We start from the raw sequence: 12,688 nt of genomic DNA on the forward strand, positions 1-12,688 counted from the left end.
ACAGGTGAACAGCAGGGACATGAAATCCATGCTCTGCTGGATTAGTGAAGCTTTCTTCAGTTTTCATCCACGTAAGAGGAGAGAATCATGGTCTGCATGCAGAATTATTAAAGTGCAGTCATTCAAAAGTTTCTCCTGGAGCAGAGTTAGATGCTACATTGATTCTGTGTGCATACTCAGTATGTAAAACAGCAAGTTCAGAAGTACTGCAAAGGCTTGTTTATTTCTAATAAACGCCTCACTCTTAGAATGACACTTATCTTCCAACTGCCTTTGGCCAGGTCAGGGAGACACGCAGGCTGCAACAGATCTTTTGCGTCACTGCGGCACCAACAATTTAGATATTTTCAATATCCACCCACACCTCTGCTGACCCCGCTCACAAGCACATGCTTGTGCAAACACACACTTTGCATAAGCTTGTGCATGCTCCGTTTGACACAGCAGATCACTGCCGGAAGTAAACACCCAATTTGGAATAATGTTTTCACCCAAAAAGTAATTCCTCATTTTATTATGACTATTCTTCATCAGCATGCAGGGAGCTCCTCTGTGCTGGAACTTCAGCGTTAAGTGTGTTGTCATGGTAACTGAGCCTGACATATGGAGGGACCCTGAGCTTGTGTTAGCCCTGTTGCTGTGGTGATGTTTTTCCTCAGAATAAATTACATGAATTTGACAAGAAGAGTGTGAGCTGTGAAGCAGCAGAGCATTCAAATTAACGATTAATAAAACGAGACAGATCATTTCTACAACATCAATGCACAAAAAGCACAAAAAGGACAACAAGGTTACTGCAGACAGCTTTGTGATTGTATAAGATAACATGAAAATGCAAGTCACAGTAACTATTATATTCAGTATCTTAAACTGTCTCCGATTTCATGTTGCAGATGGCACAGCTGTGTCCTGATGCATGCACCCTGTCAGTGTAAACACTTTGCAAAGATGAATTTTGCACGGTCATTTTTATGATTTACAAGATCAACAGGAGGTCTTGCATCAAAAGGCATAACGCCTATGAGGTCTAAAGAGAGAAATAGGACCCGTGCACCCCTTTAACTGAAAGGTTAGGATAAGAAATGAGAAAAGCAAAACTCATGTGGTCAAAACGGAAGTTGCATGGGCTTGAGAAACTCAGACAAAGAGTACAGAGTGGAATTACAATGGCTTGCTCTGGCCATCGGTGTCTGGTGGAGCCTCAGCTTCCGGCAGCAACTCAATACAGAATACTAATGCCGCAATTAGTGTAACCCAGCAACAGGAAGTTGGCTGCCCTTGAGGGGAGAAGAAAGAACGGAGCTGAATACATCGCTCTGATACTGACAAGCTCTAGTGGCTTCTGTCAGGTGGCTCATGCTCCCCGCTTAGACCTGAGAGAATGGCTGGAACAGGAGGGCAGTGTGGGCTGCGCTGATTGCAGTGGCGGCAAGGAGGGGAAGGTTAAAGAGGCACGTCAAGGTCAAGTGCTGCAGGATCATGACAGGTTATCCCTGTGACAATGGAGAGAAAAGCCACTTCTGTTGTAATGCTGTTCTAGCAGGTTGTGACCCTGCCTTCGCATTCAGAATATATAACCTAACAACAAGACAGGTTTGGAACTATGCTGAGTAGTCTTTTTTTGCAGACTGAGGCAAGTAGCATACAACCACAAGTCAGACGAATATATATACATTTTGTGGGCAAAATTTTACTTGCAAATGCTGAACCAAAATGACCAATACAAATGCTTGCCCCCCACCTGTGCTCTACCTGCATATGACAGCATCCCTCTTAAGAACCCATCTTCCACCCAATCCCAGGAGTCTCCAGTAACTTGAGTAAGCCATATTCAATTTACAGCCAAATACAGCCCCCAGCAGGCTGTCAGGTGGCCCATGGTATACTTTCTAATTCACAATGAAAATAAATTGATTCAAAGAAAAGTGCCAGGGGTGGATCCCTGGTCCCTTTGACAAAAGTCTGGGCTAATGCCTCATTTCCTCAAATCCTAAAAACCACCCCTGCATCCGCCTGACCTCTGCGGGGGAAAGATGAGTGAGGACAGCAAGCATCAAAAGGTTGGAAAAAAAGGCAATTTAATGAAAAATAGACAGACGAATTTGACTTTATTTTTACCTATATTCTAAATGTTTATTCATTTTACCAGATAAATATTGTTAATGTTTGTTTATGAGCTGGCTTCTGGCCTCCTATAATTTTGCAAAAGTGGCCCCTGAGCAACACAAGTTGAGCATTCCTGATGTATTGTAAAGTGCGACATGTATCCACGTCTCAAAAGTGGAAGATTTCGTCTTATCAAAATGAAAAATATGTGACAACATAATAAAGGAATAATCAAATGTCATGCCATCACAAGTGTTTCGTTTTTTATTGGCTTGCATCTTGTCTTTGCTTGCATCAATCACCATAAATATGGGTGATATCAAACTTTAAACGTAGTATTACGATACTTTTTGTTACAGTTTTAATGACATCAACACTGATACTAAAAATTTCATGTGATTTTTCACTTAATAATTTTACTCATTACACTTACACACACTCTGCTGTATTTTTATCTACTGGTGAAAACTAGCAACACACAGGCTGTTCTCATGCAATATTCATACTTAAACTTAGAAAAGTAACGCACCACAATTCGTATATAACCCACATTATTGGATAGGCTCAGATCATGTGACCAATGTGCTGATGAGAGGAAAAAAGTAAGTAGTTAACTTAACCCACATAACTTTATGTTAAGTATGTAACTTGTTGCATGAGGATACGTTGGTGTGTGATTGTGCATGGCTGTACACTGGTTCTGATGTTAAATATATATCTATATATATATATATATATATATATATATATATATATATATATACATAATACTCATTTAGTATCAAATCCTCTGAATCAATATATATATATATATATATATATATATATATATATATATATATATATATATATATATTTATGTGTGTAATACTCATTTAGTATCTGAATCAATATATATGTATATATATATATATATATATATATATATATATATACACAGTACAGGCCAAAAGTTTGGACACACCTTCTCATTCAATGCGTTTTCTTTATTTTCATGACTATTTACATTGTAGATTCTCACTGAAGGCATCAAAACTATGAATGAACACATGTGGAGTTATGTACTTAACAAAAAAAGGTGAAATAACACAAAACATGTTTTATATTCTAGTTTCTTCAAAATAGCCACCCTTTGCTCTGATTACTGCTTTGCACACTCTTGGCATTCTCTCCATGAGCTTCAAGAGGTAGTCACCTGAAATGGTTTTCCAACAGTCTTGAAGGAGTTCCCAGAGGTGTTTAGCACTTGTGGGCCCCTTTGCCTTCACTCTGCGGTCCAGCTCACCCCAAACCATCTCGATTGGGTTCAGGTCCGGTGACTGTGGAGGCCAGGTCATCTGCCGCAGCACTCCATCACTCTCCTTCTTGGTCAAATAGCCCTTACACAGCCTGGAGGTGTGTTTGGGGTCATTGTCCTGTTGAAAAATAAATGATCGTCCAACTAAACGCAAACCGGATGGGATGGCATGTCGCTGCAGGATGCTGTGGTAGCCATGCTGGTTCAGTGTGCCTTCAATTTTGAATAAATCCCCAACAGTGTCACCAGCAAAACACCCCCACACCATCACACCTCCTCCTCCATGCTTCACAGTGGGAACCAGGCATGTGGAATCCATCCGTTCACCTTTTCTGTGTCTCACAAAGACACGGCGGTTGGAACCAAAGATCTCAAATTTGGACTCATCAGACCAAAGCACAGATTTCCACTGGTCTAATGTCCATTCCTTGTGTTTCTTGGCCCAAACAAATCTCTTCTGCTTGTTGCCTCTCCTTAGCAGTGGTTTCCTAGCAGCTATTTGACCATGAAGGCCTGATTGGCGCAGTCTCCTCTTAACAGTTGTTCTAGAGATGGGTCTGCTGCTAGAACTCTGTGTGGCATTCATCTGGTCTCTGATCTGAACTGCTGTTAACTTGCCATTTCTGAGGCTGGTGACTCGGATGAACTTATCCTCAGAAGCAGAGGTGACTCTTGGTCTTCCTTTCCTGGGTCGGTCCTCATGTGTGCCAGTTTCGTTGTAGCGCTTGATGGTTTTTGCGACTCCACTTGGGGACACATTTAAAGTTTTTGCAATTTTCCGGACTGACTGACCTTCATTTCTTAAAGTAATGATGGCCACTGGTTTTTCTTTAGTTAGCTGATTGGTTCTTGCCATAATATGAATTTTAACAGTTGTCCAATAGGGCTGTCGGCTGTGTATTAACCTGACTTCTGCACAACACAACTGATGGTCCCAACCCCATTGATAAAGCAAGAAATTCCACTAATTAACCCTGATAAGGCACACCTGTGAAGTGGAAACCATTTCAGGTGACTACCTCTTGAAGCTCATGGAGAGAATGCCAAGAGTGTGCAAAGCAGTAATCAGAGCAAAGGGTGGCTATTTTGAAGAAACTAGAATATAAAACATGTTTTCAGTTATTTCACCTTTTTTTGTTAAGTACATAACTCCACATGTGTTCATTCATAGTTTTGATGCCTTCAGTGAGAATCTACAATGTAAATAGTCATGAAAATAAAGAAAACGCATTGAATGAGAAGGTGTGTCCAAACTTTTGGCCTGTACTGTATATATATATATATATATTGATTCAGAGGATTTGATACTAAATGAGTACCTTGTGAGTACCAAAGTATCGACCCTGCAGTATCAATCCACCCATCCCTAATAATTCCTAATGATGAGTCTGAATCGCTGAAACAGTTGGAGGTATGTGCACTGAGGTAAGTCAGTTATATAGCATGTAGTTAACTTTGAGATAGACAGAAGTCATTCAGTGGTTGTCTGTGGTATGAAAGACCATTAAGACTAACTATCCAGACAACAGCCTGAAGTTATCGGATGGACGCCTGCTAATTGAACTTAATGGTACCATTTGTGACTCAGCAGAGTGCATCAATTCAACCCGCTTGTCCCCTCTCTCACATCTCAAGTGGAGTTAGACTCCATGTGTCCTGCATTCTGATGAACCCGTAGCTATGGAAACTCGGCTTCGAGTGGCAACTTGTTCAATACAACACACTTTGAGCATTGCACAGCATTTTCACTTAAGTGCAGCTTTCTGCTTGACTCTCTTAGAGGCCTTGCACCCATTATCCCTATGTTGATCGACAATAAAATGACAGACAAGGTCTGGTTTCAGCAGTTTGTATACGCTGCAGGTTTTTATTTTCTGAATGAGTAGTCAAGTCTATTGACAGAGCTGATATGTCTAAGTCTGTACCTCCATTCATGTTTTGTTTCTTGGCTTATGGAAAGGAGGAGGACCAAGAAAGGGGAGGTTTACGAGTTGTCATGCCTCACACTACCAACGCACTTATTGCTTCATTTTAGTTTTATTTTTGTCTTTCAGTGGGATGACAGTAAACACGTTTATTAGCATAATATTATTCATAGAATCAAACTGTAGGAGGAGGATTACATGAATGGGATGTGAATTCACACAGGATGTCATTGTACTGTACACTGCATAAGAGCTCATGACAAGCCTTGGACAATAATAAAACTTTTCTTTAAAACATATACCTTAACATATTTGCACAGGTGTAGATTTATGGGGGAATGCAGGGGACACAGCCTCTCAATATTTAGAACATGTACTTTGATGCAATGAAAATAGAGCTCCAGAATTTCATTAAAATGTTCTCGTATTCTCTAGGATGATACATTATGTTGATGCTCAGTGTCCCTTTTTTTTTGCTCTCCAAGCTGCCACTATAGGAGCCCAAGGAACTGTGGTAATGTTTGGGTGTTGATGTGTGCTTCCTGCTGAGGACTAATGAGGGGTGAAGAGGAAAAGCTATTTCACACTGCCATGCTAGCAGCTATGATTACAGTCAGAGACCCTGATTTGGCAAAATTGCATCGCAAGAGCAACTAGTTCAGAAAATTGCCCCTCAACCGAGGAGCAAAGTTGTGCTCAGAAAAATATGTATGCAAATCAAGTGATCTAGAAAAGCTACCTCCCACATACTTTGCTGCACTCATTTGCCAAAGATTTCTGTGCAAAACATGAAACGTGTATAGTCACACACCAGACATGTAAAGTATACTGTAGGCTGATATTCAAATTGGCTAAAAAGTTTTAAAATTTATTTTCAGTTTACTTACTTTATGATTAGCCTTCAAAAATAATCTTGAATAAGTTAAGTGTCTTAAGTGTGTCAGTTTTGTTGCTGATTTTGTTCAAAAGTGGGTGGTGAAACAAAAGTTGGCACTTCTCAGGGAGAACAGAACATCTATTGTATCTTAGTGGGCTGAGCTGTCAAATTTCCTCCCAGTCGGTATCCTTGAAGGTATCCTTGTAAACATCGCTGAAAATTCTGCAAATATCTAAATAAAAAAAACTTGAAGTGAACCCAGTAAAACTCAATTTATGTCCCACTTTTTAAACCGCGGTTACAAACACGTGTGAAGTCGCAATAACTGCGACCATGTACACGCACACACACACACACACACAGTGTCAGGAGGGCTCAAAGACAACCACTACACCTCAGTTAAATATCAAACAAACAACACAACAACTACTGACTGCCAGCGTGGAACGTGTCCAAACTAATCAAACTAACTCAGATAAATTCTGACAGAGACAGTGTTTCAACTTGCTGATATTTGCCTACAGTTCCATCCTGCCTTTGATTAGTCTCAGTTTGTGTCATGACAATCTGAATGCTGTGTTTGTGGGTTTTGCAACAATATACTTCTCCAGCAAATGTACATTAGTTGTAGTGTCAGGCATGAAAGTGATCAAAGTTTGAGTTTGTGGTTTCTCTTAATTTCTAAAATGTGTAAGCCCTTAAATTGGTTAAGTCACACTTTTTTATCTAAAAAAAAAAAAAAAAGGTCATGTGATGTGAATCCATTTAGAGGTTACGTCTTTTTGTTATAAGCCACTCCCATTGTTCCCAGTAGATTAAATGTCTGATGACATTAGAATGTCATGTTGTGTGGATGTTAATATTATGACATTTTGCAGACGCTGGGTTTGTTCTTTGTTCAAACTTTACAACTAAGTGTCGTAATTCTACATCAAGATGACGTTGACACGAGATGTTCGGAAAATACTGGATTGCAGATACTTAAGTACACAACTTAAAACCGACACGTCACCTGGTGTCAGTATTCTACAACAAATTGATGTTGACATTATACGTTGCCCTGACACTGAATTTTGGTAACCTGGCATCACAACCTAAATTCAGCCAAAGATCAATATTTAACGATGTTGGTAACCAGGTGGGAAATTTCAGCCTTATAGGACAAAAACTGTGGCCTCCAAAGGGTAGGGAAGTTTCTGTGGGCCAACCAACCAACAGAGCAACCTGTGAAGCTGCTAAAATACTCAGAGTGATATGATATATAGTCCTAATTTGAAGAAGCCAATATAGTAAAACCAGCAGCAGGATAATATGGGGAGTCTGTGTCGTCTTAGTAGTTATGCAGCAAACTAATTATAAACGTGCTACAGCATTGGGTGAATTGTTTGAGCTGTCATAAAGATAAAAACAACTTAAAATTGTTTGGTTTGGTTTGTTTTCTAAGCTTGAGCTGGAAAACTTTCTTTCAATCTGACATCAGCCAGAAGTTATAGAGAGGCCAGCATGGGGTTATATAAAAGATAGTTATCGTTGTTTACTTTCTACATGATACTTTTGAATAAGACATCTACTGTACATTATCTTTTTCTAACAAAACGTCTGCTGATGCAAGTAGTTATTTTTTAATACCATTGATTGAAAAGTTCTATTTCCAGCTATAGTGGGCTGCGTTTTGGATCAGTATTCTATAAATACATGTCTTGAAAATGGGACACTGGTTGTACACCACCAGTGATTATCGTTAATGCTTGGGAGCCGATTCAAGGAACTATTTATAGTCGGTCTAACCAACAATTTTCCCGCGTGGGGAACAATTTTTGATCACAATGCCTCTGCCAAGATGTTTCTGCCTGAACATTACACACCCAGTGTCTGCTGAGTATGCTATTCATGGTTTGTACGGAACCATTAGGAGCTTGCCAGAAATAAAACTAACAAAAGGCAGTGTTGCACAGATCCACAGGTGGCACATGAATCAATGATATCCCCTTTGTGGGGACATGGCAAAGGGTCACCATGCCTGTGTTGCAACCTAACCTAAACCCACCCCAAGATGATAGAGGAGACAAATACCATTTCTGTGACCTCATGGGCAATTTGCCTTCCCAGATCACATCCATTTTTAGCACTGGTGGGAGGGATTTCTTTACCCAAATAGCATGCAATTGACCTTGCCCAGTTTGTAAATTTTGCTTCCTGCAGGTGTAGAGCACTTACACATAGAGACAGGCTGAGTCATTCTTATCATCCAATGGCTCAGTTCATGCTGAAGGGCTGGTGCACAAGGAAAATTTAAAGGAGCTCTATCAGCTATGATATTAAGAGCATTTTTATCATTCAGAAGATGTCTGAGCACAGCTCTCAACATGGCCAGCAGCAAGCAGCCAATGGTGCTAACAGTGCAAACAGCGCTAAAGACAGCAACAGTGATTACAGAACTAACAGTGTTAACTGGGAAGGGGGGACAAGAGGATGGGTGCTATGCTTTCGTGATGATGCTTTCATTGGTAACTGCAGTGTGAGCACAGTGCAGAGCATTGGTAGCTAGCGGACTCACATGCCAACATATACAACCGGTCGTATCTTACGAAAATGCACATACAATGATTCGTATGATATCTAACAAATTAGCTCCCCATAACTTACGGAGGTCAGGTTTACGCAAGTAAAGTTATGTAGATTAGGTTTAGGAAAAGAAACATGATGATGATGTACCTTAAAATAACTCAAAGTTCACTTGGTTTCACACAGAACATCAGTTTCCTGAGGGAATGTCCTGTGTTTGTTGAACCCATCCACCACCCCATCCTTTCTCTTTGTGCTGACTTTAGTCTTTAAACTACTTGATTCTTTACTCTTGTCAGTGCATTGGTCACGAGATTGCAGCTTTCCTGATTCCATGGGTCATACATAAATGACTGTCTTATGATTACATGGGTTATATGGGTTGTGGTGCATTACTTTTCGTAGGTATATGTACGAATAGTGCACGAGAACATGCAAAAATGTACATGAAGCCGGACCGTCTTCTACAACAAACCACAGAAAAGCTTGGATTTCGACACGTGAACACAGAGTGAGTGTGATTTCATTCTCAGCTCACGCTGCCATTACTCCAGGAAATAGCTGTTTCCTGCCATATTAATGCTCTGAATATTGTACAGAGCTCATTTAAGGCTAATGGTGTGAACACTAACAGAAAATACCTCAGCTGCGTCAAGCAGGGGAACTGAAGGGTGAGAGCTATGCTTCTGCAATGACGCTTTCCTGATATCAGCTGTAACCGCTGTATGAGGTCAGGACATTACATTATTACTCCATGATATCTTCATATAGCAAACAGTTGTTTGCTGCTATATTAACGCTGTGAATACCAGAGCTACTTTTAATGCTAATGGTGTGAGCACTAACAGAAAATACCTCACCTGCGTCATGTTGGCAGATGAGTCATAAGAACTTGGCGATACATGGCCAGGTGAAATTGCATGCAGAACACTAATCATATGTGCAGATACTGTATTCACAGCATATAAGAAAGAAATGGATGTTGTACATCTCAACTTTTAAGTATTGTCTTCTTTTTTTTCCCTCCCCCCTCTACCTCTCTGTCAGGAAATCTGTTTATGGAGCTCCTGCAGATAGGAAACCTGTTTCCATGGGGACTGCTGTCTTTTAGTCTGGCTAGACGTGTGTGCGTAAGACAGTCATGCAGCTCGAAAAGAAAAGTTTCTCACTTTGATGCACTTTGCTATTGACACAAGATGAATTACTGAGGGCAATCTTCATACAGCCTATTAACATGAGATGAGAGTTTAAAGTGAAGGACTGCAACGAGGCTGCAGAGTGGATCAAAGCACACAGGGGTTAAATCTGCTGTTACAAGAGATAAAGAAAAAGTAAATGCAGTCAGTGTCACAGGAACATCCATTTAACACTAAGCAATATGTGTTTTCTTTGAATATAAAAGTGGATGCACCCATTCTTCAGAGCCTTGATGCACTGATGTATGTTTGTGCATGCATGTGTACATATGAAAGCAATCCTGCACTTTGCATAGGAAGTGAGGACATTGTCATTGAACCCTTTAAAGTGCAGAAGACTTTTTTTTTTCCTGCAAAAAGCTATAGTAGTCTTTCACTTAGAGTCACATTTCATGGTTCTCTTAGGGCACCATGTCATGCACTGGATGCATTTGCATTTTTTAATAGATAAATAAATAAGCAACATAGAAATTATAGTTGTTTAAATTCTGTGTGCAGGAAATAAAGGAATTCTGCTCATCACAGGTTTATTAGTCCCTTGGTTGTTGGTGTAAAAATGATTGCATACTGCCACCCAGTGTAAGCAACAGGTTTGTGGAAAGGTGCGAGTGTGTGCTTGTAAAATGATACTTTAAATCACTGAGAGATAAAATGCATAAATAAGGTTGCATATTAATCAATTTTGCTCAATTCTGTCAGTGTGCTGTTAGTTGCATCTATGTATGTTTACACTATTACAACACCATAGATGTGTAAGACAATGGTATATAATAGTGAGTCATTCAGCATCTGCCAATGGCCCCAAACAGTAAAGGAGCTCTACTTATCATTAGGGCATAATTAAGGGTTAAAACAGAATTGACGTGGTCTTTAACAGGGTCAAAACCGGAGTTCAGGCATGCACTTAAAGCCTCCTCCTTCCCCAGCCTGTGACTTTTTCCAAGCTGAAGTGACTCACTAATTGGAGACAAGCATCATGAATTACACTGAGGGGGTGCAGAGGCTTTGGAATCTATTCAGCGTAATAGAAATGGAAACACAATCTGACAGCGCTGACCAACAGATAGCTGCTTTCTTTTATTTGTTGTGACTCATGATATTTGAAAGGGCAAATGTCAAGAAAACAACAAACATTTGAAACTCCCTGACATTCCAGATATCCACAAAGGATTTGTCAGTGCTTTACTGGATTAATTTTTGATTGAAAATCATGAGCAATAGCTTAGTTTCATACAAGCTCATAGGTAAATCCACTTTACTCCATGGTCACCACAAGTAAAACATCAATCTAAATCATTAAAATAAGTCCCTCATACTCATTAAATAAGGCTTGTGAGTGCCATCCATTCACAAAATTCGATGACTGGTACTAGAAATTGCACACACTGTAACATCTTGCAGTGCATCATAATAAGCGAGGGTAGCTCTCTGTGTACTGCTCTTTTAATACCTACGCCAGGGATGAGCTGTCTACAAGAAGCCCTGAACAGGCAGACCCTGAACTCGTTTGATTATGACGAACAACCCTGAGCAGTTGATTTTCAACACAGTCTGTATATATCTCTGTCATACAGAACATCATGTGGCAAAAGATGACTGCAGGTATGAAACTTAACCCAAAGCTTCTGCGTCAGCAAACTTCACTTGTTTACTTGTTTATTAATCTTTTATGCCATGAGCTGACTGCACTGACATCATAGAGTCTAGTGGAATAACTGAAGTGTAGAGAGTGGAAAGGCCTGGAAACAAGTTGCAAGAAGAGGACAAAGTTTTAATCCAGCGGAAGCTTGACTCACTTTTTCATGTGTCTTTTTGTCGTCTATGAGGCCCTCAGCAGGGGGTAGCCAGAGTTGTAGAAATACTTTGGTAGGCCCCTCCACACTCCACACTAAAGAAAAAACTTCTGGTGGGGAAATAAGGCATTTTTTGGACTGGACAGTTCTGGGGCTTCCTGAGAGGAACTGCTTATTGGGGAGTTCTCGAGAACTACGTGCCCTTGAGGGCTGTTTTTTTCTGTTTGCTTTCGCACCACCAATGGGAACGCTTGAGTGACATAAACTGGCCTGTGGTTGGTATAGCAATGTCACTTTGGCTTTGATGCGTCAAAATCACATTATATTTCCACTGTGTCACATAAAGGTTTTGTAAAGCCTCAGTAAAGGTCCATTTGTACATGTTTTCGTCCATTTGTATTTTTTCATTATGAGCTGTTCTTTGCGTTTATGTTGTTTACATGGCTGACATTTACTCGTGATGTCTGGTCCAATCATCACACACTTAAATCTCTCATGCTGGGGCTTAGAGTGTACCTACTCTGAAATCAGAGCTCAAATAAGGTCTCTCAAAATAGCATTCTTGGAATTACGATTCCTCCTATTTCTAGCGGTGTGGACACAACAAATAGGGAGGTTTTAAGAACTATGAAAAGGTTCCTTTAGTCCTAAATTACCTATAATATATCCTTTTTTTATTTATTGCCCAACAGCAATCAAACTGAGTTGAAAAAACTCACTAATTTATATGACCTGGATGGATGGATGGATGGATGGAATATGAGAGCAATTTAACAAAGAAAACCAAATTGTACCCTGACCTCACAATCAAAATGCGTTACACCCCTACCGCTCCTGCGTAATTAAAACCTCCTCCAGCCAGTGACCTTTTCATACTAGTGATTCACTAATGTGGGCACTCATTATGAACAAAGGCGCCGTCTGAATCT

This window comes from Epinephelus lanceolatus, chromosome 16, assembly GCF_041903045.1.
Source record: "Epinephelus lanceolatus isolate andai-2023 chromosome 16, ASM4190304v1, whole genome shotgun sequence".
Taxonomy (NCBI): domain Eukaryota; kingdom Metazoa; phylum Chordata; class Actinopteri; order Perciformes; family Serranidae; genus Epinephelus; species Epinephelus lanceolatus.